The 25,440-nt window shown below is 47.3% G+C and overlaps 1 protein-coding gene across 6 annotated transcripts in view; it reads left to right on the forward strand.

Annotated features, from left to right (window-relative positions):
* TRPM1 (transient receptor potential cation channel subfamily M member 1) overlaps positions 1-25,440 on the forward strand; it is a 166,453-nt gene that overhangs the window by 35,622 nt on the left and 105,391 nt on the right. Inside the window, exon 1 of one of the 6 annotated variants that reach the window (XM_035303621.3) lies at positions 15,479-15,739. The exons of 4 other annotated variants lie outside the window; for them this stretch is intronic. The gene's annotated coding sequence lies outside the window, so the exon portion shown is untranslated. Of the gene's footprint in view, positions 1-15,478; positions 15,740-18,540; positions 18,627-25,440 lie in introns of those variants that run through there. One more of the 6 variants, XM_078329036.1, reaches the window with a different exon arrangement.

Consider the following 25,440-nt stretch of genomic DNA (forward strand, 5'->3'; position numbering starts at 1 on the left):
ACTTGCCACCATGCCCAGCTAATTTTTGTGTTTTTAGTAGAGTTGGGGTTTCTGCCATGTTAACCAGGCTGGTCCCCACCTCCTGGCCTCAGATGATTCATCCGCCTCAGCCTCCTAAATTATTAGGATTACAGATGTGAGCCACCACGCTGGCAGGGAAGCCCTTTAGAATGCTATAGTAAAAACTCACTCTGTGCTCCTGGGCTGTGACTTCCACAAGTGCTTCAGCTTTTCCCCCCTCAATGTGAGACAGGAAGGCTACAGAGCTGGAGTGTGGCACTTCCCTTCCAACATTGGGAAGACTAGAGAGGGCTGGAGTGTGGCACTTCCCTTCCAACATTGGGAAGACTAGAGAGGGCTGGAGTGTGGCACTTCCCTTCCAACACTGGGAAGACTAGAGAAAGCTGGAGTGTGGCACTTCCCTTCCAACACTGGGAAGACTAGAGAGGGCTGGAGTGTGGCACTTCCCTTCCAACACTGGGAAGACTAGAGAGGGCTGGAGTGTGGCACTTCCCTTCCAACATTGGGAAGACTAGAGAGGGCTGGAGTGTGGCACTTCCCTTCCAACACTGGGAAGACTAGAGAAAGCTGGAGTGTGGCACTTCCCTTCCAACACTGGGAAGACTAGAGAGGGCTGGAGTGTGGCACTTCCCTTCCAACACTGGGAAGACTAGAGAGGGCTGGAGTGTGGCACTTCCCTTCCAACACTGGGAAGACTAGAGAGGGCTGGAGTGTGGCACTTCCCTTCAACATTGGGAAGACTAGAGAGGGCTGGAGTGTGGCACTTCCCTTCCAACATTGGGAAGACTAGAGAGGGCTGGAGTGTGGCACTTCCCTTCCAACACCAGGAAGACTAGAGACGGCTGGAGTTTATTTTTCCTCCCCCACATTGGTTTGGCTCCGTTATGGTTTCAGTGTTTATGTTCCTCCCCAACAAATTATTGATATGCAACCCCAAATGTGATGGTATTGAGATGGGATGTTGGGGAGATGATTAGATCAAGAGATGGAGTCCTCAGGGATGAGATTGGTGCCGCCACAAAAGAGGCCCCAGAGAGCTATGTGACTCCTTCTGCCGTGTGAAGACACAGCTAGGTGAATCTTACATGAAGACACAAGCCCTTGCCAGGCCCCAGATCTGCCTGCTCTTTGATTTTGGACTTCCCAGCCTCCAGAACTGTGAGAAGTAAATGTTTGTTGTTTAGAAGCCAGGCAGCCATGCTATTTTTGTTTTAGCATCCTGAGTGGACAAAGACAGGCTTTGAGAAGGTAGTTTCCCTTGATGGCAGGCAGGAGAGAGAGTGCTCTGGGTGTGTCTCAATATGGTTACTTTTCTCCTCCTCCTGGAAAGAGGTGGGGACTTTTCTGTGATCTTCGCTGTGAGAATCTGGTGGAGTGCTTGGAGGTAAAAACCCACGAAAGTGTGAGGGGTACCCTAAGACCGGGCCTCTCTGCAACCTTTAACTTCTAAGCTAGTCCACAGCCAGACATTCATCAATTACAACTTCAATTTTCCTACCTATTTCTGGCCCTAGCATTTTCTGCAATTCTAGAAGCTGTAATTCTCTGTATTTCCCTGTCTCTTCACTTTTCAGAGTGTCAGTTTGCCCCTGTAACCTCAATTCTCTGATCAACCTAAACAGCTTTTTTATATCATGAGAATGAAAGTGATGGCCTTTTTATACCTCCAAGCAGGAATCGGAAGTTTCTGTCGTGTATTTCATTCCAGATATGTTTTAAATCCCGCAAGGTATTATTGCTGTTATGCTGTACAACTGGAATCCGTTTAGATGGACACACGAATTTACCGTTTTCATTGTTCTCCATTCCTTTGTGTTCCATGCCTTTATCTTGGATACTTTTACTCCTGTCTGAAGAAGGCTCTTCGTAAGTCTGTTATGAATTAACTCTCTGTTAGTTTGTTTAAAAAATGTCTCCATTTTTTTGTTGTTGTTGCTGTTGTGGAAGAATATTTTTTTCTGGACACAAAATTCTAGGTTGGCAATTATTTCCTTTTAGCATTCTGAATATATCATTTTGTTACCTTCTGACCTTCGTTGCTTCTCTTTGGAAGTCAGCTGCCTCTTTAGTAGCCGTCTGCTCTATAGAAGATAATCTTTTCCCTTTGCAACATCTTAACATTTTATCTTCGGTTTTCTGCAATTTCACTAGTGTTTGACTAGGTGTACATTTCTTTGTGTTTATTATGCTTGGAGTTCATTGAGATTCCTAAATTGTGGATTAACATCTTTCATCAAGGTATGGAATAAACCTAAATGCCCATCAATTACAGACTGGATAAAAAGATGTGGTACATATATACCATGGAATACTATGCAGCCATAAAAAAGAACAAGATCATGTCCTTTACAGGGACATGGATGAAGCTGGAGGGCATTATCCTTAGCAAACTAACAGGAACAGAAAACCAAATACCACATGTTCTTTTAACTTATAAGTGGGAGCTAAATGATGAAAACACATGGACACATGGAGGGGAACAACACACATTGGGGCCTTTTGGAGGATGGTCAGCGGGAGGAGGGAAAAGGTAAGAAAAAATAGGGATACTAGGCTTAAAATCTGAGCAATGGGAAAAAAGCCTGGGTGATGAAATAATCTGTACAAAAAAGCACCGGGACACAGCTTTACCTATGTAACAAACCTGCACTTGTACCTCGGAACTTAAAAGTTTTAAAAAATGGAAACGATTTTAAAGAATGAAGAATATTTTTCCTCACTTTGGAAAATTTTCATTCATTACTGTTTTAGATACTGTCTCAGCCATTTTGTCTCTATTCCCTTGGGATTTCAAAGAAACACTGTCAGGCCTTGGCCCTGAATTCTGTATGTCTTTTTAAAAAAGTGCCCTTCTGTGTTTTTCTTACTTTTTGCTCTTCTGCTCCCTTCTGGATAGTTTCTTCTAACGGTGCTTTCAATTCAATGACCGCACGACTGGTCTGTTGTTCATCTAATCCATTGGGTTCTTAACGTTAGTTATTAGATGTTTCAGTTCTGCAGTTTACAGTTGGCTGTTTCCCAAAGCCGTTAAGATACTTACAGATTTCAACTTCCTGCAAAAACGTTCAGCTTCGTCTTCCATAACCTTGCTACATAAGTATCATTGCATTAACATTTGTGTCTGATAATTTCAATATATGGAACCCCTGGAGGTCTTTTCCCCCTTTTCACTCTTCCTGCTGCTTCCTTTTCATGTTGTTCTGTGCCCCAAAGTATCTGGTTGTCATTAATTGTGTCCCATATATCGTATCTGAAAAACTATTTGTAGAAATAACTTAAGGCTTAGGATGATGGTATTTTCTTCCAGAGTAGATTTTTCTCCTTTTTCTCCTTGACGCGTTAGCCATCTAGGATGAACTTATTTCAGTGCTAAGAACTGAAATTATCTAGGTCACCCACATAACCCTAATCTGAACTGCAGTTCCTGCGCAAGCTGCTTTACCCATCCGTATTCCCAGAGAATAGCTCTTCAAGGTCCTAACACAGTGAGTTTACCACGGTCCCCTAGACCAGGGCTAGAGAGTCAGACATTGTGGGACTATGTTCTGACACCTTAAATGAGTTGCTTAGTCCCACAATGTCTTATTGTGTCTTATGTGTAAAAGAGAGATAACTATAGTACTTCCTTTTTAACGTTGTGGGTATTAAGAGTTAATTTCCATTTCACATCCATTAAAACAAAACAGCAAACCTCGACATAGATACGGAGAAATTGGGATATTTCTGCAAAACTGGGGGGATGTAAAATGGTGCAGCCACGGTGGAAAACAGGGCTGTGGTTTGAATGTGCCCCCAAAGCTCATGTGTGGGCAGCTTAATCTTCAATGCAACAGTGTGGAGAGGTGAGCCCTTTAAGAGGTGATTCCATCATGTAAGCCTTTCTCTCATGAAAGGATGAATGCTATTACCATGGTGTTAGTTTCATGACCTCAAGGGTAAGTTTGTGAGAGAAGCCAGTTCAGCCACCTATTTCTCTCCTCATGCATCTCTTGCTGTGCAATGACTTCTTCCATGTGCTGAGAAGCAAGAGGACCCTCACCAGACACAGCCCCTCAGTCTTGGACTTCCCAGCTTCCAGAACCATGAGCCAGTACAGCTTCTGCTCTTTACAGATTACCCAGTCTCAGGTATCCATTATAGCGGCACAAACAGACTACGACAAATAGTATGTCAGTTTCTCAAAAAATTAAACAGCCGAGCGCCGTGGCTCACGCCTGTAATCCCAGCACTTTGGGAGGCCGAGGCGGGTGGATCACGAGGTCACGAGGTCAAGAGATCGAGACCATCCTGGTCAACATGGTGAAACCCCATCTCTACTAAAAATACAAAAAATTAGCTGGGCACAGTGGTGCGTGCCTGTAATCCCAGCTACTCAGGAGGCTGAGGCAGGAGAATTGCCTGAACCCAGGAGGTGGAGGTTGCGGTGAGCCGAGATCACGCCATTGCATTCCAGCCTGGGTAACAAGAACAAAACTCTGTCTCAAAAAAAAAAAAAAAAATTAAACAGAATTACTACATGATTACTACACGATTTAGCAATTCTCCTCTTGGGTATATACACAAAAGAACTGAAAGCAGAAACTTAAACAGGTATTTGGACACCAATGTTCATGGCATTATTACTATTTTTATTTTTAGATGGAGTCTTGCTCTGTCGCCCAGCTGGAATGCAGCAGTGCGATCTTGGCCCACTGCAACCTCTGCCTCCTGGGTTCAAGCGATTCTCCTGCCTCAGCCTCCCACATAGCTGGGATTACAGGCGTGCACCAACATGCCAGGCTAATTTCTGTATTTTTAGTAGAGATGGGGTTTCACCATATTGGCCAGGCTGGGCTGGAACTCCTGACCTCATGATCCACCTGCCTTGGCCTCCCAAAGTGTTGGGATTACAAGTGTGAGCCACCGCACCTGGCCGCTCAGGGTGTTATTATTCGCAACAGTCAAAAGGTGGAAACAAGCAAAATGTTCCTTAAGACATGAACGAATAAACACAATGTGGTGTATATGCCTGATGGAATATTATTCCCCATGGTCTTAGTCCTCGTCACGCTGCAATGTCTGAGACTGGGTGCTTTACAAAGAATAGAAGATTACTGGCTCATGGTTTCAAAGGCTGTGAGATCTAATATCTAGGTGCTGGTAGATTTTGTGTCTGGTAAGAGATGGGTCTTGAATGGCGCCTTGAATGCTGCATCTTCTGGAAGGGAGGGATGCCATTATTCACATGGCAGAAGAGTGAAAGGGAGTGAACCCACCCCAAAGCCCTTTTTATGGGGACATTAACCCAGTCACGAGAGAGAAGCCCCCGTGACTTAAATGCCTCCCAACATTGCTGTGTTGGGAATTATATCTCAACAGGAGATTCAGACAGGACAAAAACATTCAAACCACAGGAAGCCTTTAAAAAGGAAGGGAAGGAGTTGATGTATACTGAATACGTAGTTTCGGTTTTCTGAAAGGAAAGATGTCCTGGGAAGGGATGATGGTCATGGTGGCGCAATGCTGTGTCATGTAGTCAGTGCCCTGGACTGTGCACTTAATCACGGTTAAAATGGTAACTCGTGTATATTTTAGTACACGTTTAAAAATAAGAGTTAAAGTGTTTATAAAAGTATAAAAAGGCCGGGTGCGGTGGCTCAGGCCTGTAATCCCAGCACTTCGGGAGGCCGAGGCAGGCGGATCACCTGCGATCAGGAGTTGGAGAACAACCTGACCAACATGGGGAAACCCCGTCTCTACTAAAAATACAAAATTATCTGGGCGTGGTGGCACGTGCCTGTAATCCCAGCTACTCTGGACGCTGAGGCAGAGAATCGCTGGAACCCAGGAGGCGGAGGTTGCAATGAGCCGAGATGACACCATTTCTCCCATGAAGTGGCTGCGATCCAGCCTGGGCAACAAAAGTGAGACTCCATCTCAAAAAAAAAAAGTATTAAAAATACTGGCTATTATGAGATGGGGACAAAGAGAAGGAGGCAATCACAGTTCACTGTAAAGGAATCTCAGGGTGTCTGAACATGTCACGGAGAAGCCACCTGCTTCTCCCCATCCTGCTTCTCCTCTCCTCCCAGGCTAGAGTCTATTCCAGCCCCCAGAGTTTTCCAAATCCTTGCCATCAGGCAACTCCCCACTTCGCCACCATGCCCAAGGATGACCTGGCACTAGGGAAGTTTCCAGAGCAACAGAGCAGACCCCTCGGAAGCATTGCCGTGGCTGAACCTGTAGTCATGTTTTCTGAGCAAACAGGAAAATCTTTAGATGGTAATAAAATAAACCAATCCCTGTATTGCCAGTTTTAGAGATGTAGAAACCGCACAGTTACCAGCTATGAGAGGGAGACTTCACCATAAACCTGTTCACGCTTTTTAAGTGTCTGAGCCATGTGAATACATAAATTGTTCAAACATTAAGTTAATTACAAACAAAAATAATTTTTTAGGCTGGGCACAGTGGCTCATGCTTATAATCCCAGCACTTTGGGAGGCCGAGATGGGAGAATCATTTGAGGCCAGGAGTTCAAGACCAGTGTGGACAAGGTAGTGAGACCTTGGACTCTACTAAAAAATTACAAATTAGCCAGACATGGTGACACACATGTAGCCCTGGCTACTTAGGAAGCTGAGGGGGGAAGATCCTTTGAGCCCAGAAATTCAAGGTTACAGCAAGCTGTGACAGTTACAGTGAGCTATGACAGTTTCACTGCACTCCAGCCTGGTCAACAGGGCAAGATCCGGTCTCAATAACAATAATTTTCATTTGCATTCTTTAAAACCAGAGCAAGACATTTAGTCTTGGTCTGCGTCTTGTAGATTGCCCTGCAGCCTGAGCAAAGCACAGGTGGGGGAAGGTGTTGACCTTCTAGAGTGGAGACCCAGGCCTGTGCCAGCAGCTCCCAGGAGGGGCAGAGATGGGGGCTCGAGGCAGGAGAGGGTGGGCTGAGAAAGCCAGGTGGTCCACAGTGAAGAAGAGGCAGTGGCAGGGGGCAGGGACCTTGGAAGAGCTTTGGCAGCCAGATACGGCATGTGGAAAAGCCAAGGACACAATCAGAGCTGAGAGCAACAGGCAGGTCACCCAGAGGGGCTGCGCAAACACAGAGGCTTCAGGGCATAGGTGTAGTACAGGGTGGGCATCCACAGTCACGGGGAAGATGAGGCACAATTGAACAAATACTTCCAGAGAGCCCAGCAGTCTCAGGCCTGGAACTGTAGTACCATGATGATGCCCCCAGGGAAGTCACAGCCTGGCAGAGAGCCACTCACAGCAGCAGGTGCAAGGGCAGAAGGTGCTGAGGGTGCCCAAGGAACACACAGCCCCCATGCTGGGTGCATCCGGAAAGGCCTCCTGGTGGAGGGTGCCCCATGTCGGGGCACAGAAAGGCAGGCTCCAGCTTAACAAATATCAAAGGCGAGGAGAAGGAAGGAGGGTAGATTCCTAGGGCACATAGAAGACCTCTGCGTGGGAAAGGGCAGAGGCAGTGCTTTGATAGGGAGGGCATAGAACCAACGAGGGTGAGTTTGCCCAGAAGACTGAGCACAGGTGACCTTTCAAAGAACACTGTGGCCATGGGAGTGTCCTCTGTGCCCCTGTCTCTTTCCAAGTCTTGCCCAGTCGGGGGCTCAGGAGGCAGCAGTCTTCCTGGACAGTGAGGGAAGAGCAGGCAGAATCAGGGCGTCCTCCCCTTCCTGCTAATGCAGCCGGGAGACTTGCTCCTGTGAGATACCATTCCCCAGCTGGAGCAGATGGGCCATGGTGAGTTTCCATGGGGATGATTCAGATAGAAGACACACTGGGAGGTGACCCTATCTCACCAAAGCCAAGACGGCAGCCCTCAACACGGGTCCTGCTGTCGGGAAGCTGCTCCAGCCGCTGAATGGGACTTCAGGAAGCAGCGTGCTCCAACACCAGTCAACACCAGCACCTCCGGTGGGGAAGCTCGTGTTAACCGGATTCTTCCCAAGTCCTCCACTGTGATCCTTTGGTTATGCAGAATATTAAGAGGTATTTCAGAAGAAAAAAAGTCTTACGGGCAAACGAGTTTGGGAAACGGTTTCCGTAAAAGGAAAGGGTTTCTTTGCTGCAGGACGTCCCGGAGCGTTACTGTGCCGATATGCACGTGAATCTCCAAGTGGGAAATGCAGGAAGCAGAGTTGTCCAAACGTATTCACACGGAATCCTTTTTGTTGAGGAGTCCAGTTTAGAGAATATTGCCCCTGGGCAGATGCAATACTATAAGAAGAACCATCTCCGAGCCAGGAACCCCTCAAAGTGGATATCACTCCTTTTCATTTCAGCCACTTAAAAAAGTGTCCAGGCCTGGTGGCTCACACCTGTAATCCCAGCACTTTGGGAGGCCGAGGTGGGCAGATCACAAGGTCAAGAGATCAAACTCATCATGGCCAACATGGTGAAACCCCATCTCTACTGAAAATACAAAAATTAGCTGGGTGTGGTGGCGCACGCCTATAGTCCTAGCTACTTGGGAGACTGAGGCAGGAGAATTGCTTGAACACGGGAGGCAGAGCTTGCAGTAAATCGAGATCTTGCCGCTACACTCCAGTCTGGCAACAGAGTGAGACTGTCTCAAAAAAAAAACAAAAAAACAAAAAAACTTTAATTGGCTCCTTGGGAGGAAGGAGCTGGGAACGGTGGGAAGGAGAAACCTCTGCTAAGTGAAGTTTCCCAGGACTGGGGAGGATTTGCGACTAATTGTTAGCAACCTTTTTTTATTTTTTTAAGAAAGAGAGAAAGAAAAAAAAGGAATGAAGGAGAGGAAGAAAAAGGGAGAGAGAACGGGAATGTTGCTTTATTCTAAAAATGAGTATTGAAAACCTCTTTTATGCCAGTAATTGTGCTTAATAATGGCCGATCAATATTTCATTTAAACCTATGATTAGGTGCGATGTGGTACTGACAAGAATGTATATTTTGTGTATTTAAAGTGGAGAGCTCTATAAATGTTTATTATGTTTACTTGCTCCGGATCTGAGTTCAAGTCCTGGATATCCTTATTAATTTTCTGTCTCGTTGATCTATCTAATATTGATGTTGAAGTCTCCCACTATTATTGTGTGGGAGTCTAGGGAGTCTAAGTCTCCTTAGGTCTTAGGTATCCGGGTGCTCCTATATTGGGTGCGTATATGTTAGGATCGTTAGCTCTTCTTGTTGTGTTAGCAGTCTTTAACCAGGGTGTTTGCTGTTTGCTCAATTTCTGAATCAACTCAGGAAGAAGAAATGAGCTTTAAGAAGTGAATGCCACAATTCCTTCTTCTGTTGTCACACTTCCAGCGCTGCTCTTTGCCCTGGAAGCTCTGCGTGCCCACACTGCTGCCTTCTTCTGTTGCCACACTTTGCAGCGCCGGTCTTTGCCCTGGAAGCTCTCTGTGCCCACACTTTGCAGTGCTGGTCTTTACCCTGGAAGCTCTGTGCCCACACTTTGCAGCGCTGGTCTTTGCCCTGGAAGCTCTCTGTGCCCACACTTTGCAGCGCTGGTCTTTGCCCTGGAAGCTCTCTGTGCCCACACTTTGCAGCGCCGGTCTTTGCCCTGGAAGCTCTCTGTGCCCACACTTTGCAGCGCTGGTCTTTGCCCTGGAAGCTCTGTGTGTGCCACACTTTGCAGTGCTGGTCTTTGCCCTGGAAGCTCTGTGCCCACACTTTGCAGCGCCGGTCTTTGCCCTGGAAGCTCTCTGTGCCCACACTTTGCAGCGCTGGTCTTTGCCCTGGAAGCTCTGTGTGTGCCACACTTTGCAGTGCTGGTTTTTGCCCTGGAAGCTCTGTGCCCACACTTTGCAGCGCCGGTCTTTGCCCTGGAAGCTCTCTGTGCCCACACTTTGCAGTGCTGGTCTTTGCCCTGGAAGGTCTGTGTGTGCCACACTTTGCAGTGCTGGTTTTTGCCCTGGAAGCTCTGTGCCCGCACTTTGCAGCCCTGGTCTTTGCCCTGAAGCTCTGTGTGCCCACACTTTGCAGCGCTGCTCTTTGCCCTGGAAACTCTGTGCCCACACTTGCTGCCTTTCTCTTAGTGGCCTTGCCTTGGCCTGTGTTTCCCATTTTTCCAATGATTTTTTTCAAAAGATTAAAATGCAAAGTCTTTCTGCTTATTTAAATGAAAGATTCAGGTAACAGTGTTCCCAGAACAAAAGTTTCACTGAAATTTACTAGGTACACCCAATTTTTTTTGGAGGGGGTGCTTTTTTTTTTTTTTTATGAGTTATTGTAACCAAATGGGGTAAAATTCAGATTTTAGGAGGTTTGAAGCGTTAAAGGAGATGAGACTAGGCCAGGCACAGTGGCTCACACCTGTAATCCCAGCACTTTGGGAGGGTGAGGTGGGTAGGCCACCAGGTCAGGAGATCAAGACCATCCTGGCTAACACGGTGAAACCTTGTCACTACTAAAAATACTTGGGAGGCCAGAGTCAGGAGAGTCACTTGAACCCAGGAGGCAGAGGCTGCAGTGAGCCAAGATTGTGCCACTGCACTCCAGCCTGGGTGACAGAGCAAGAGAGTGAGACTCTGTCTCCAAAGAAAAGAGAGAGATGAGACGAGACTAACAGGAAGTCAACTTGAAGACTGTTATGAGCTCCCCCATTCCAACGGGAGGCAGAAACCACGCCCTGTGTGCCAGGTGACCAAGAGGGGCACCGTGTGTCGAACTCTTGCAAACACTGAGATGTCTTCCCGTGTGGACTGTGGGGAGGCACAGCTGGCTACAAGGGGCTCGGGCGCAACATTTTGTCCCCCAAAGATCGCTTTCTTGTGCAGTCTGCTGCTGTCAAAAAAGAAGCTTGAAGTCACATTGAGGCAAAATCATCTCGCCACTATTCCTGCCCAGATTTCTTCTCAGGAACAGGGACATCTTGAAGGAAGAAAAGGTCAAATCAACTTCTATGTAATTGGACCCACATTTTCGGAGTTTTGCCATCACTCCAGAGTAAAGACTTGAGAAACATTAGCCAGGGTGCTTGGGATTTGCAAGTCCTCCAGTAGGTCCCAGCAGAGGGCAGAACGTTACACTCAGATTCTAAGGGTTGTCAGCACGGTGAGCACTGGGGCGTCTTACAGGCAGTTAGTTGGAGCTGCGGATTAATGAGATGTCAGGAGTTCGGTGAGAAGGAAAACCCGCTCAGATAACGCGCTCTCCTTGGAACTTGGAGAAGCTCCAGCTGCAGCATGTCGTGGCAGGATCCAGGACCAATCTCCACAGCCACAGAGAGGCTGTAACACAATGGATTATCTCCACCACAAAGTCACTGGTTTTATTTTCATTGTAGAGGGTATTCTGAAGACTTTAAAAAAACATTGAATGCTTGGCAGGCTTTTTTCAACCCATGTGTTTGTTATTCTAGCACACATCATTTGCCAGCATTGCAACACAACTCACTGAGGAGCAGAAAAAAAGGACAGACAGACGGAACAGGAAGGAAGGGAGGGAGGAAGAAGGAAGGGAGGGAGGGAGAAAGGGAAGGAAGGAAAGAAGGAAGGGAGGGAGGGAAGGAGGGGAGGAAGGGGAGGGAAGGGTGGGAGTGAAGGAAAGGAGGAAGGAAGGGAGAGAAGGAGGGAAGGAAGGGAGGGAGGGAAGGAAAGGGAAGAAGGGAGGGAGGGAGGAAGTAAGAAAAGGGAGGAGAGAAGGGAGGGAGGGAGAGATGGAGGAAGGAAGGAAGGAAAAAGGGAGGGAGAGATGGAGGAAGGAAGGAAAAAGGGAAGGAGGGAAGGAAGGAAGGAAAAGGAAGGAGAGGAAGGAAGGAAGGAGAATGGAAAAGAGAAAGGAAAAAGAAGGAAAGAAGAAAAAGAAAAAACGAAAAGAAGGTTCTTATAATCAGACAGGGAGTCATTGTCCAATTTGGATCCTCCCACTGATACCTCCATGGCTGGTCCTCACGGGCCTGTGTCCTCCAGTGGAAGATGAGGAGCAACAGCAGGGCCTCAGGACTCTCACTCCCTGAACCCTGAGCCGCGGGGTGAAGAGCGGTGTGAAAGGCCGCTGCCAACGTTCACCTGCTGACAAGGCCGGGCAGCCTACGGAGAACGGCCAGCACATGTGGCCAACTTGGATCTTAAGGCTCACCAGGAAGACCCTCTGCCTTCCAGAAAAAGAGGAGTTTCCAGGACCCATGTTCCAAATGTTTGAGGATCTCATTTTCCTCCAAGTGGGGAACTTACTTTTTTTGTCAGTGAGTGGAGAAATGGAAGCAGAGTTGATGGTAATCGAAAGCACTGATAGACCTCTAATCTATGTCTTTGCCTAATCTAGTTATGCATTTATGTTTATAATTATCTTTTACAACAACACCAAAGGTTTTAAACACATTCAAATTCACACTGATGCTCTGAAGAAAAGGAATCACTCACATTGGAACGAGACCAGGGAAGCAGCTGATTCCTCTGGAGACAGAAACCTTTTTCCTGCCTTTCTTCTGCAAACTGCCTCAGGGTGACCCAGTCTGCCCAGGGAAGTTTCTCTTTACGGATGAATCTAGCTAACAAAGAAGAGTCGACCTTATGAGAAGATCAGCGTTTTGCAAGTCCTAGGGATATCATGGTCCTAGACAGTTCAATGACATGGCAAAAGAGACGTCTCCAGACGGGAGGATACACCACCAGCAAAGAGTTTTGTCGCAAAAGTCCTCTTTGAATCGGAGCAGGTTTTGAGACATAACTATGGGTCAGGAAACGCAGGGAACAAAAGAGTGTGAGAAACAACATCTCCATCTTGTCTCAGAGTCCAGCCAGGAACCTTGGGCCTCTACCTGGGGTCCCCTGCCAGCCTGGGGACCTCCCACGACCTCCTCAGGGCCCCGCACAGATGAGCACACAGGTCACTGTCCCCATACTCTCACCAACTGTGACTGCCAGCCAGCCTCTTATTCCCTCTGAGGAATGTGTCCTCATTCCTCACCCATGACAAGGACCCCCTCCCCGCAGCCGGGTGAGGAGTGAGTGAGCGGTCAGTATTCACCCTTCATGGTGGGGTTCTTGTTTCCTCAGAATAAGTCTCAGCCCTTACAGCGTCTCTCCACAGTCCTCACACATGGTGTCCATGCACCAGGTCATCCAGGTGACTTCATGAGGGAGGATGCCTCTGGCGGGTGGGCCCCCACCCCCACCCCCACCCCCACCCCCACCCCTGCAGCTCAATGCCACCCAGCAGAATATGAGGTGAGCCACAGCTGTGAGCCACAGGGGAGAGGCAACTTCAAATTTTCTTTTCTTTCTCTTTTCTTTTCTTTTTTTTTTTTTTTGGAAACAGACTCTCACTCTATTGCCAGGCTGCAGTGCAGTGGCATGATCTCAGCTCACTGCAACCTCTGCCTCCCAGATTCAAGGATTCTCCTGCCTCAGCCTCCCAAGTAGCTGGGATTACAGGTGTGCACCATCACGCCTGGTTAATTTTTGTATTTTTAGTAGAGATGGGGATTTCACCATGTTAACCAGGATGGTCTGGAACTCCTGACCTCAGGTGATCTGCCCGCCTCAGCCTCTCAAAGTGCTGGAATTACAAACATGAGCCACTACACCTGGCTGATTTTAAATTTTCTAGTAGTCGGTTTTGAAAAGTAAATAGAAGCAGGTGAAAAAAATTAGTAACATTCTATCCAACCCAATATGTTCTAAATATTTTGGGGTTTTTTTGCTTTTGCTTTTGTTTTCTTCAGATGGAGTTTCACTCTTGTTGCCCAGGCTGGATGCAATGGCAGGAGGATCCCGGCTCACCACAACCTCCTCCTCCTGGGTTCAAGCAATTCTCCTGTCTCAGCCTCCCGAGTAGCTGGGATTCCAGGCATGCTCCACCCCACCTGGCTAATTTTGTATTTTTAGTAGAGACAGGGTTTCTCTATGTTGGTCGGGCTGGTCTTGAACTCCCAACCTCAGGTGATCAGCCCACCTCAGCCTCCCAAAGTGCTGGGATTACAAGTGTGAGCCACTGTGCCCAGCCGTTCTAAATATTTCAATGTGCAATCAATTATTATCACAAGTCTTGGCAATCCCGTGTATATTTTATTTCAGAGCACATCTCAATTCCGACTGGCTCTGTTTCCAGTGCTCCGTAGCCACGTGTGGCTTGTGGCCATTATGTGGGACATCTCAGCTCCCAGTTGCAGGCCCCACTGTATGGACCCTGGGGAGGAGGGGTGTTCTCTTGGGGAAGATTAGGGTTCATTGTTTCCATCTTATCTGAATCTGAAAAAGAGCCTATTTGTCTAGTGAAGGGCGCACTGGAGAGTCACTGACGGGAAGCCGGCCAGGTTGGGGCTAGTCATTGGCACTAACCACAGAGCCTCCACACCTCCCAGCCGTGGCAATGCTGGCCATCGGCTCACTTCCTCATGTGGCCTTTCCCCACTGCTCCAAGACTGATTTCAGATGTCCTGGATTGCTCTGACTGTGCCATCAGAATTCTGCACCCTCTCTCAGCCCCCGGAAGGGCTCCCACTGAAGCTGAGACTCTCAGGTCTCAAGAGCCAACATCAGTTCAAGAAAGAAGACCCAGGAGCGAGGCCAGGGCTGCCGCTGTGGACCCTGTGCATCCCAGGGCTCTGCTCACTCCAGCAAAGCATGGGGGAGCTGCTCATCTGACTCTCTGCACGCCCACTCTGTGGGGACAGATCCCGACAGAAGCTAATGAAAGCAAAGACAGACCCAGAAAATGGCCTGGCACACGTGCTTCCATCAGAAGTTCAGAGACTCCCTGAGCCCCAGGTGTCCGCCAGGCATGGGTTGGGGGAGTGAGCCCAGCCTCTGGCGTCTGGACTCTACATATGGGCTGAACGTGACAACCTGGGCTCTCCTGCTCCACCCCAGTTGCTCTCTGGGCAAGCCACCCTCTCGCATGGCTCAGAGTCCTCCTCTGTAAGATGGGAACACCCCTCATTGCCCTTGGGTCCAACCTGTCTGCTCCTGTGAGAAGGGGGAAGTGGCGGATTGTCCAAGCGCCTCACAGATGCTGGGAAGACCCAGCCCCTCTGCAGAGAGGGACAGTTCAGGGTTTGGGTTTTTTCTTTCCTACTGGGCTGAGAACGCTCATGAGAAGCTGGAATAGCCATGCATATTGTTTCAACAAATCCAACAAAGCTCCCGCCACTGTGGTTTTCGGGTGACTGTGGATGCCAGGCAGGCACGCTGCTGGTGAAGTGGGGAGAGCAGGGATCAGAAGCGCCCAGAAGGGGCTGAGAGTCATGTGGGGCTCACACTGCATTCGCAGCTGGGTTCATCCTGACCTCAGGTCCAACCTCAGATGAATTGAAGAAGGATTAGCAGTAATTAATGCCATGTGCCCCCTTCTCCCAGCTCCCCGGGGCGGGATCGCTGCCACGCTGATGAGGGGCTTCTGAAAGAACGATTATGTCCAATTGTCTCGATTATGCAAACCCTGCTGACATTTCCAGCTGGGGAAGGGCTGGCTGCGTGGGAGGGGGACATGGCCGGGCCACTTCAAAGGAAGAGCTCTAGCTCCCCCACCTCTCAGATCGCAAGGCTGCCTTTGTGGGATTGCACACAGCACAGCCTGGAAGCTTGGGCCCTCGCTTCCTTTTCTGGCCTGGGAGCCAGGTCACGGGGCCATCACCTCACAAGGATCATGAGGGCCCAGGCCCAAGTGCTCACATGCTCCTCATGGGGACTGCTTCTCTTAAAGGGTGGGCCCTCCTCTCCCAGCTCCCTGCCCTGGCCAACGAGGAGGCTGGAGGAGCCTGGGTCGGGCCCTCTCCGTCCCACTGCTGCGGCAGGTAAGCTCAGATGGGGGTAAGCACAAGGGCAAGTGAGCTCAGGTGCAGGTATCCTCAGGCACGGGTAAGCTCAGTTGTGGGTAAACTCAAGCATGGGCACACGCAGGTAACTGCAGACGCAGGTACGCTCAGGCGCTGGTAACCTCAGGTGAAGGTAGGCTCTGGTTCCAGTAAGGTAAGGTGCAGGCAAGCTCAGGTGTGCTTTGTGGGGCCTGTTGATCCTCTGCTTCTGAGGCTACTGGACAGGACCGTATGTGAGCAGCTGGGGTGAACCCGTGCTCAGCCTGGGTTCAAGAGGCTCTCTCAGCAGAAGGGACTCACCAGGTTGATTAACAGAGGGGACAAGCACTCTGTCAGCCAGTCACAGAGAGGCTGAAACCCTCTGAGCCTCCCTGAGGGCCAGCTTCTAAATACAGGTGCCAGGGATCTGCTCAGGATCCCCAGCTCCAGGGCTCCACCCCTTGCCTGTCATTCCTTAGCATCTCACTTTGCTTCGGGGAAAAGGTGCACCTTCCTTAGAACCCCAGAAAATGCTGAAGTTCTAGGAGAGACATGGCTTATACTCGTAAGCCTTTATCAGCTGATATCTTACCTGTGAAAGCCTTGGGGAAGAGGGAACAGCCGTGTGTTCCATGGTTACACAGAACAGTGTCAGGAGGGGAGATTATTACTCCCTCTCATGCTGGGAAGAGTGCCAACTGGTTTCTGGAAGGCAGTTCAGCAACATGTGGCAAAGCCCCGACAGTCCACGCCTAGGAACCCCTCTTCGGGAGAATCCTGCAGGGATGCCAACAGTTACACAGCATCGCCTGCTACCGGGAAGCATAGCGAACAGTCCAAATGCCCAGAAGCAGAGGGCTGGACACATAAGTCATGATCTGTCCATGGGATGAAACATCATACAGGCACTTTTAAAAAGAAAGAGAAAAAGGCATATTAACCACGCAGAATTACCGTGTTTTTCGTTACGCACACGTGTCTAGTCATGGAAGAAGCCTAGAAATACACTGAAATGTCAGTCGTTTTAGGACGGAGGCCTTATGGGTGGTGTTTATTTATTCCTTTGTACATTTCTACATTTTTCTGCTTCTTTAATCATTTTCAATCACAAATTCATTTTCCTTTTATCCCAGAAAATCCATCTTTTGCACTTTTTATTATTGCATCATAGTTGTACATATTTTGGGGTACATGTGATTATTTTGGTGCATGTGTGCAATGTGTATGTTTTTTAAAACCATAGCAAAATTTAGCAAGAGTAATAGGGGAGGAAAGGGGCAATGCAAATATTTGCAGGGCCAGGAGTGGTGGCTCATGCCTGTAATCCCAGCACTTTTGGAGGCCGAGGTGGGCAGATCATGAGGTCAAGAGATAGAGACCATCCTGGTCAACATGGTGAAATCGTCTCTACTAAAAATACAAAAATTACCTGGGCATGGTAGCGCACGCCTGTAGTTACAGCTACTCAGGAGGCTGAGGCAGGAAAATCACTCGAACCTGGGAGGTAGAGGTTGCAGTGAGCCAAGATTTCACCACTGTGCTCCAGGCTGGCGACAGGGCGAGACTCCGTCTCAAAAAAGAAAAGAAAATATTTGCAGGAATTGTGTTTGGGTTGACAAGGGATAGGAACCGAGAATGGAGAAGGAAGATGAAACACATTTTCTCTGTCAGAACCAGACTTTTAGGGAGGAATTAAGAACAGAGCACTGCCTCTCTCTGAGTGTGCTTGATGAATACAGGTTTGATTTTGGGAAAGACTGTCTTTGGTAATGTTCTCCAAATGCCATTGTTTTGAACTGTCCAGCAGCAGTTTTAATTCACGGCATTTGCAATTATGTTTATAGCATAAGTTGTCTATTCTCTGCAGTGTATTTTTTTAGGCCCCAGAAAATGTAACTGGAAATATCAACTCATGTTGGATGTGTTTGCTATAACTGTTTCTGCTTTATTGGGTATTTTCTGGGAGAAGTTGGGAGTTGTGTTTGGTCTGGCTGTGTGCAACCTCGTTTATTTGCTTTGTAAAGTTGACAAGCACAAGAAGGGAAACGACACTCAGGCATTTTAAGATGCGAGTCATCTTCATTCTGAAGTGAAAACAAAAGATTTTCTATCAACCTAAAATCCTCTTATTGGGGGCAGTAGATGTTTTTAGAAAATTGGCTTTGGCTTTGGTTGAAAATGTTTGGAAGATGTCCTATAATCTGTGTGTGTGGTATGTGCGTAAAGGCTGGGCATGGGAAAATGGAGGCCCTCAACCAGGGGAATAAGAGGACCTAATACTCCCAAGCCTTCTAAGACCTAGAGGTTAAGGGGATTCAACGTCTTAAAACTTCCATTAAATAGACAGTAGCCAGAGACATGCTGCCTTCAGTGATATGCAAAGGCATCCGGTGGGTCAGTACCTGCCATTCTCCTCTTTGCAAGCTCTACGGTTAGACTTAGCAATGGGTGAAGGAATTACAGCATCCATTAGGAGCAGGCAGGGTCCAGGAAACAGATTGGCCCCTTGCCCCAGATGCCCATCATGCCAGGAGCAATTTTCCCAGCCTCTTATAGAAAGCACCTATTAGTATCTATCTCCCTGCTTTTCAAAAACTGTATCTTCAATTGCCAAGTGGGGAAAAATGCATTTACAATGCTAGAGATGACTTTAAGAAAACAAGTTAACGTTAGGCCACAGCACTTCCCTCTGCAGCCGCCATGGCTTTCTTGTTGCTGCACCTTGTACTCTCTCTCACCGCTTCCGGCTTCCGGCTTCCGGCTTCCGGCACCCAGCTTCCGGCTTCCTCCCACCACCCACTGCAGTCTACCCCTGCCATGAAAGTGGCAAGCGCAGGTATCCTCCTCCTCCAGCACAGCTTATCCATCCTGTGTCCTCTCTCCCAGGGTGAGTATGTCTGAAATGCCTTAAGGTAGGGGTAATGCTCATGGCAGGCGGCCCTGGATCTCCTGGAGACAAGGCACAAGAGCAGGCAAATTCTGCAGACATGGTGAGGTGGAAAGCTTGCTGCTCAGGAATCCTGGCCACAGTGCCCTTTTCGGTTTGTTAATCATTAAAAAGCACCCTACATGAATATATAAAGTTGTAAAGCCCCGCAGAAGAGCTGAGTGAAGTCCTGCTTACACATTCCTCTTGATAACTACTCTATTGTGCTGCAGACCATGCTTAATGTTTGATGTTTCTTCTTTATTCTTTTTTTTTTTTTTTTTTTTTTTTTTTGAGGCAGAGTCTTACTCTGTTGCCCAGGCTGGAGTGCAATGGCGTGATCTCAGCTCACTGCAACCTTCATCTCCCAGGTTCAAGCGATCTTCCTGCGCAGTAGCTGGGATTACAGGCACCCACCACTGCGCCCAGCTTGTTTTTGTATTTTTAGTAGAAACGAGGCTCCGTCATGTTGACCGGGCAGTTCTCAAACTCCTGATCTCAGGTAATCCGTCTGCCTCAGCCTTCCAAAATGCTAGGATTGCAGGCACAAGCCACCGCACCTGGCCTGAAGTGTATTATTTTAGACCTCTGCTGCCTAATAGAAATAGCACATGCACCTCAGAAATAATTTCAAACTGTGTAGTAGCCACTTTTTCAAAAAAGGAAAAACAAATAAGTGAAATTTAATTCTATAATTCATTTAATCAATATATCTAAAATATTATTGTTTCAACATGTAGTCAATACCAAAAACATACTGATGAGGTTTTTCTGTTTTTTTGTTTTTTGGGTTTGTTTTTTGTTTTTTGTATTTTTTTTGACACAGAGTCTCACTCTATTGCCAGGCTGGAGTGGAGTGGCACAATCTCAGCTCACTTCAACCTCTGCCTTCCAGTTTCAAGTGATTCTCCTGCCTCAGCCTCCTGAGTAGCTGGGATTACAGGTGCCAGTCTCCATGCCCGGCTAATTTTTGTATTTTTAGTGGAGACAGGATTTCACCTTGTTGGCCAGGCTGGTTTCAAATTCCTAACCTCGTGATCCTCCTGCCTTGGCCTCCCAAAGTACTAGGATGGCAGGCGTGAGCTACTTTGCCTGGCCCCTGATGAGGTATTTTATGTCTTTTTTTGTTGTTGTTCTGTCTTTCAAATTCTGCCACACACCTCATTTCAGCTCTCGTGTCAGAGTGAACACTAGCGTGGCATCTCATAGCATGTCTCAGTTCACCCTGGCCACATCTCAGGTGTGCAGCAACCCCAGGTAGCCAGGGTCTACCACACGGGCAGTTCCGCTCTTGAACATCGGGAAGTTTGTTCTTGTAGAGCTGGATCACGCTGGAAAGATTGTTCTACGATTTTTTACGCAATCCACAATGGAGATGGTTATACTTTAGAGTTAGTTATATGCTCGTCGTCTTCATGGTTGCGTGATTTCGTACACCATTAATTGGTTTTATCCAGTCCCCAAGGTAGACTAACAAAAAAGTGGAGGTTTCCGATTTTTCACTTAGCTTAAAATACACTGCAACAAACACCCGTACATTGCCTATTTACAGGCAAAAGTAGTTCCAGATGATAGGTCTGTAGAAGTGGAAGTGCTGGGTCAAAGACAGGTACGCACACTTTGCTCTCAGAGGCAGGTCAGTTCTCAGCCAAGCTGGCCACCAATTGGCCTTGGGGTTTGGACCTCATTTCCTTAGAGGTAAAAGCAAAGAGTTGGGCTGGATACCCTCCAGAGTTCCTAAATGCTCAGTTCCATGGCAATTCCCACCAATGCCTTGGGCAAAGGTAGTCTTGGCTGGGTGGGTGACAGGTACCTGCTCCCACTGCCGCTCAGGCGTGGATCAGGCAAGCAGACTAACCACACATGCCTTGTCTAGGTCGGCAGAAAACGCTCAGAAAAGACCCCAACTCTTTTATTTGTAAAATTGCTGTTTGGCTAATTTTCATGAGTATGGATTATTCATTAAATGTCATCATTGAAAAAGAGCAGAGCAACAAGGGTGCAGCAAGGGTGCCCGGGAGTCTGATTCCTGTGCTGGCAGCCTCCACCATCATGCTGAGCTGTGGTGAATGTCTAGGGTTTCACCCGCCCACCCCGCACTCCTGCTGGTGTGCAGTTTCCCCACCCTGGTGGCTCCAGCACGCATCACAGTCCCTGAGGGCCAGGAGGCTTGGGTACACAGATGCCTACACCTCACAGGCCTAGTGCCTGGGCACCCTGGTGGGGTACTTCCTGGACTGTGGGAGCCCTAAGAGAGGAAGCTTGAGGGCAGGGACCTGGAGGAGAAGCAAAGGACAAAGAACACCTGGAAAGGAGAGGGTAATAACTTGTGGGAGCCAGGCGGGCCCAGGAGGCTGGCCCTGAGCCTCTGCACCTCTCTCCTGTGGGCACTGGCTGCACCTGCTTAGCCCCTGAAAACCAAACCAGGCACTTAGGCAATAGGGGGAGCCCCTCAACACAGCAGCTTCCCAACTGCTATGCTCTTCTGAGTAAGCTGGCTGGGTGATGTTGGCCAAAGCAGGAAGGTACCAAGAATCAGCTCAGTCGGGAGACCCCCACCCAGGTGAGCTGAAGGTATTGCGAGGCAGACACCCGGAAAGCCCAACAGGGTGGATCTATCCTGGGGACCAAGAGCTTGAGAGCTTCTGGGGCTGACAGCTCTCCAGACTGAAGGCCCTGAGCAGACTTTCATCCTCATATTTGCTCTTAGACAGGGGAATTCTCATTGGTTCACCGATGTTCTACATTTACACATAACTCAAGAATATACCAAGTGGGCAGCTGTTACCCACCTACCACTAATGACAAACTAAAAGGTACCCTCCACAGAGGAACCATGGGGGCAGGGTGAACTTCATGTTTCTCAACAGGAAGGGGAGCTGTTGAGGGGCCCCAAGATCCTTGCTGGAATCCCCAGGTTCCCAGACAATCAGGGTAGAGCTGGTGACGGGAGAGGAAGACAGGGACATGCATGGATCCCAAGCTACAAGATTCTGCTTCTCTCTCCCCTTTTTGTTTATTCTTTTAAAATGTTTTATTGCTAAATAAAGCATTTTTAAAAGTGTGTAAGATGTCTGCACATAGTTCAGAGAATAAAACAGATCCTTGTGTTTTACCACAGGCCCTTCCCCACTGCACTCCTTCCCTCCCAGAAGCAGCATTGCCCAACTTCTGTGGGGCTTTTCTTTTCTTTTCTTTTTGAGGCAGAGTTTCGCTCTTGGTGCCCAAACTGAAGGGCAGTGGTGCAATCTCAGCTCACTGCAACCTCCCCCTCCTGGGTTCAGGTGATTCCCCTGCCTCAACCTCTCAAGTAGCTGGGGTTATGGGCACGCACCACCATGCCTGGCTAATTTTTTTGTATTTTTAGTAGAGACGGGGTTTCACCATGTTGGCCAGGCTGATGTCAAACTCCTGACCCTGGTGATCACCCGCCTCAGCCTCCCAAAGTGCTGGGATTAGCACCTGGCTCCTGGCTTTTCTTTGTTTCATTTTGGGGTTTACATATTTTTTATTTATTTTTTATTTTTTAATTTTTTATTGGATTTTAGGTTTTGGGGTACATGCATATTTTTTATTTTTAAATAATTTATTGAGATGAAATTTGTATCACATAAAATTGACCACTTTCAAGTGACCAATTCAGTGGTGGTTGGTACAGTCACAAGGTCATGCAGCTACCGTGTCTATCTGTCCTTACTTCCAACACTACAAAGTAAAACCCCCTACCCATCAAGCAGTTCCTCCCCATTTCCCCTCCCCGTGGCCTTGCTCCTGGAAATCACTAGTTTGTGCGTTGTCTGTATGGATTTATCTATTCTGGATGTTTCATCTAAATAGAATCATATGTCACCTTTTATGTCTGTTTTCTTTCAATTAGCATCATATTTCCAAGGTTCACCCATGTTGTGGCATGTTTCTGAACTTCATTCATTTATGTGGGTAAATAATACTCTTTTGTTTGTATAACATATACTACAATTTGTGTATCCACCCTCCACTGATGAGCATCTGAGCCATTTCCACCATTTGGCTGTCATGAATAGTGGGATGCTACACGCTGATTTGAGCCTCTGTTTTCATTTCTCTTGGGTATATATCTAGGTGTAGAATTGGTAGGTCATACGGTAATTCTACATTTAATTTTTTGAGGTACTGCCAAATCATTTTCCAGAGTGACTGTACCATTTTTTTGTTTTGTTTTGAGACGGAGTTTCACTCTTGTTACCCAGGCTGGAGTGCAGTGGCGGGATCTCGGCTCACCACAACCTCTGCCTCCTGGGTTCAGGCAATTCTCCTGCCTTAGCCTCCTGAGTAGCTGGGAATACAGCCCCTTCCACCATGCCCAGCTAATGTTTTGTATTTTTAGTAGAGACGGGGTTTCACCATGTTGACCAGGATGGTCTCGATCTCTTGACCTCGTGATCCACCTGCCTCGGCCTCCCAAAGTGCTGGGATTACAGACTTGAGCCACCGTGCCCGGCCGTGACTGTACCATTTTACATTTCTACCAGCAATGTCTGAAGGTTCCAATTTCTCTGTATCCTTGCAAACACTGGTTACTATTTTTTATTTTGGGATTTTTAAAATTAGAATCCTCCTGGTAGGAGTAAAGCGACCCCTCACTGTGGTTTTGATTTGCATTTCCCCAATGACTAAGGATGTTGAATATCTTCTCGTGTGTTTGTTGGCTGTTTGTATATCTTCATTGGAGAAGTGTCTGTTCAAGTCCTTGGCCCAGTTTTTAATCGGGTTGTCTCTTGGTTGTTGAGCTGGAAGAGTTCTTTTATATATTCTGAATACTAGACCCTTGTCAGATTTTGATTTGCAAATACTGTGTTCCATTCTATAGGTCGTGGGTTTTTGGTTTTTGGTTTTGACTTTCTTGTCTTTGATGAATTTGATGAACAGGTTTTTATTTTAATGAAGCTCAACTTCCCGCCTTTTCTTTTGTTGCTCATGCTTATGGTATCATATCTATAAATCCGCTGGCCATGAAGATCATGAAGATTCACACCTGTATTTTCTTTTAAGAGTTTTATGGTTTTAGCTCTTACAGTTTAGTCTGATCCATTTTGGGTTAATTTTTATAGCTAATGTGAAGTAGGGGTCAACATTCATTCTTTTGCATGTGGATATCTGATTTTCCAAGCACTATTAGTTGAAAAGACTGTCTTTTCCCCCGTTGAGTGGTGTTAGCACCTTTGCTAAAAATCACTTGGCTGTAGGTATATGGACTTATTTCTGAAATCTCAGTCTTATTTCGTTGGCCTGCATGTCTGTCTTTATGCTAGTATCATTCTTCGATTACTGGTACGTTGAAGTTTTGAAATCAGAAAATGTGAGTCCTCTAACTTTGTTCTTTTTTTTAAAGATTGCTTTGTCAGCCATGTGCAGTGGCTCATACCTGTAATCCCAGCACTTTGGGAGGCTAAGGTGGGCAGATCACTTAAGGTCAGGAGTCGGACGCCAGCCTGGCCAACATGGTGAAACCCTGACTCTACTAAAAATAAAAAAATTAGCTGGGCATGGTGGCACATGTCTGTAGTCCCAGCTACTCCGGAGGCTGAGGCACAAGAAGCGCTTGAACCAGGGAGGCAGAGGCTGCAGTGAGCTGAGATCATGCCACTGTACTCCAGCCTGGGCGAGAGAGCGAGACTCCATCTCAAAGCAAAAAAGACTGCTTTGTCTATTAAGCGCAATGCAATTCATGAACACAGGGTGTGTTTCCATTTACTTATTCATGTCTTCTTTAATTTCTTTCAGCAGGTTCCTGTCACTTTCAGTGTATAAGCCTTTCACTTCCTTGTTTAAATTTATTTCCAGATACTTTCTGATTTTTGATGTTATTATAAATGGAATTGTTTTCGCTGTACAGAATTACATCTAATTTTTGTGTGGTGATCTTTCAGCCTGCACTTTTGTGATATTTGTTTATTAGGTCTAGCTTTTTTTTTTTTTTGCATTTTAGGTTTTGGGGTACATGTGAAGAACATGCAAGATAGTTGCATAGGTACACATGTGGCAGTGTGATTTGCTGCCTTCCTCCCCTTCACCTATATCTGACATTTCTCCCCATGCTATCTCTCCCCAACTCCCCGCCCCCCGCTGTCCCTCCCCTATTCCCCCCAACAGACCCCAGTGTGTAGTGCTCCCCTCCCTGTGTCCATGTGTTCTCATTGTTCAACACCCGCCTAATGAGTGAGAACATGTGGTATTTCATTTTCTGTTCTTGTGTCAGTTTGCTGAGAATGATATTCTCCAGGTTCATCCATGTCCCTACAAAGGACATCGTTTTTGATTGCTGCATAATCCATGGTGTATATGTGCCACATTTTCCCTGTCCAGTCTATCATTGATGGGCATTTGGGTTGATTCCAGGTCTTTGCTGTCGTAAACAGTGCTGCAATGAACATTTGTGTGCATATGTCCTTATAGTAGAACGATTTATAATCCTTTGAATATATACCCAGTAATGGGATTGCTGGGTCAAATGGAATTTCTATTTCTAGGTCCTTGAGGAATCGCCACACTGTCTTCCACAATGGTTGAACTAATTTACACTCCCACCAGCAGTGTAAAAGTGTTCCTTTTTCTCCACATCCTCTCCAGCATCTGTTGTCTCCAGATTTTTTAATGATCGCCATTCTAATTGGCGTGAGATGGTATCTCAATGTGGTTTTGATTTGCATCTCTCTGATGACCAGTGATGATGAGCATTTTTTCATATGTTTGTTGGCCTCATAGATGTCATCTTTTGTAAAGTGTCTGTTCATAT

This window comes from Callithrix jacchus, chromosome 6, assembly GCF_049354715.1.
Source record: "Callithrix jacchus isolate 240 chromosome 6, calJac240_pri, whole genome shotgun sequence".
Lineage (NCBI taxonomy): Eukaryota > Metazoa > Chordata > Mammalia > Primates > Cebidae > Callithrix > Callithrix jacchus.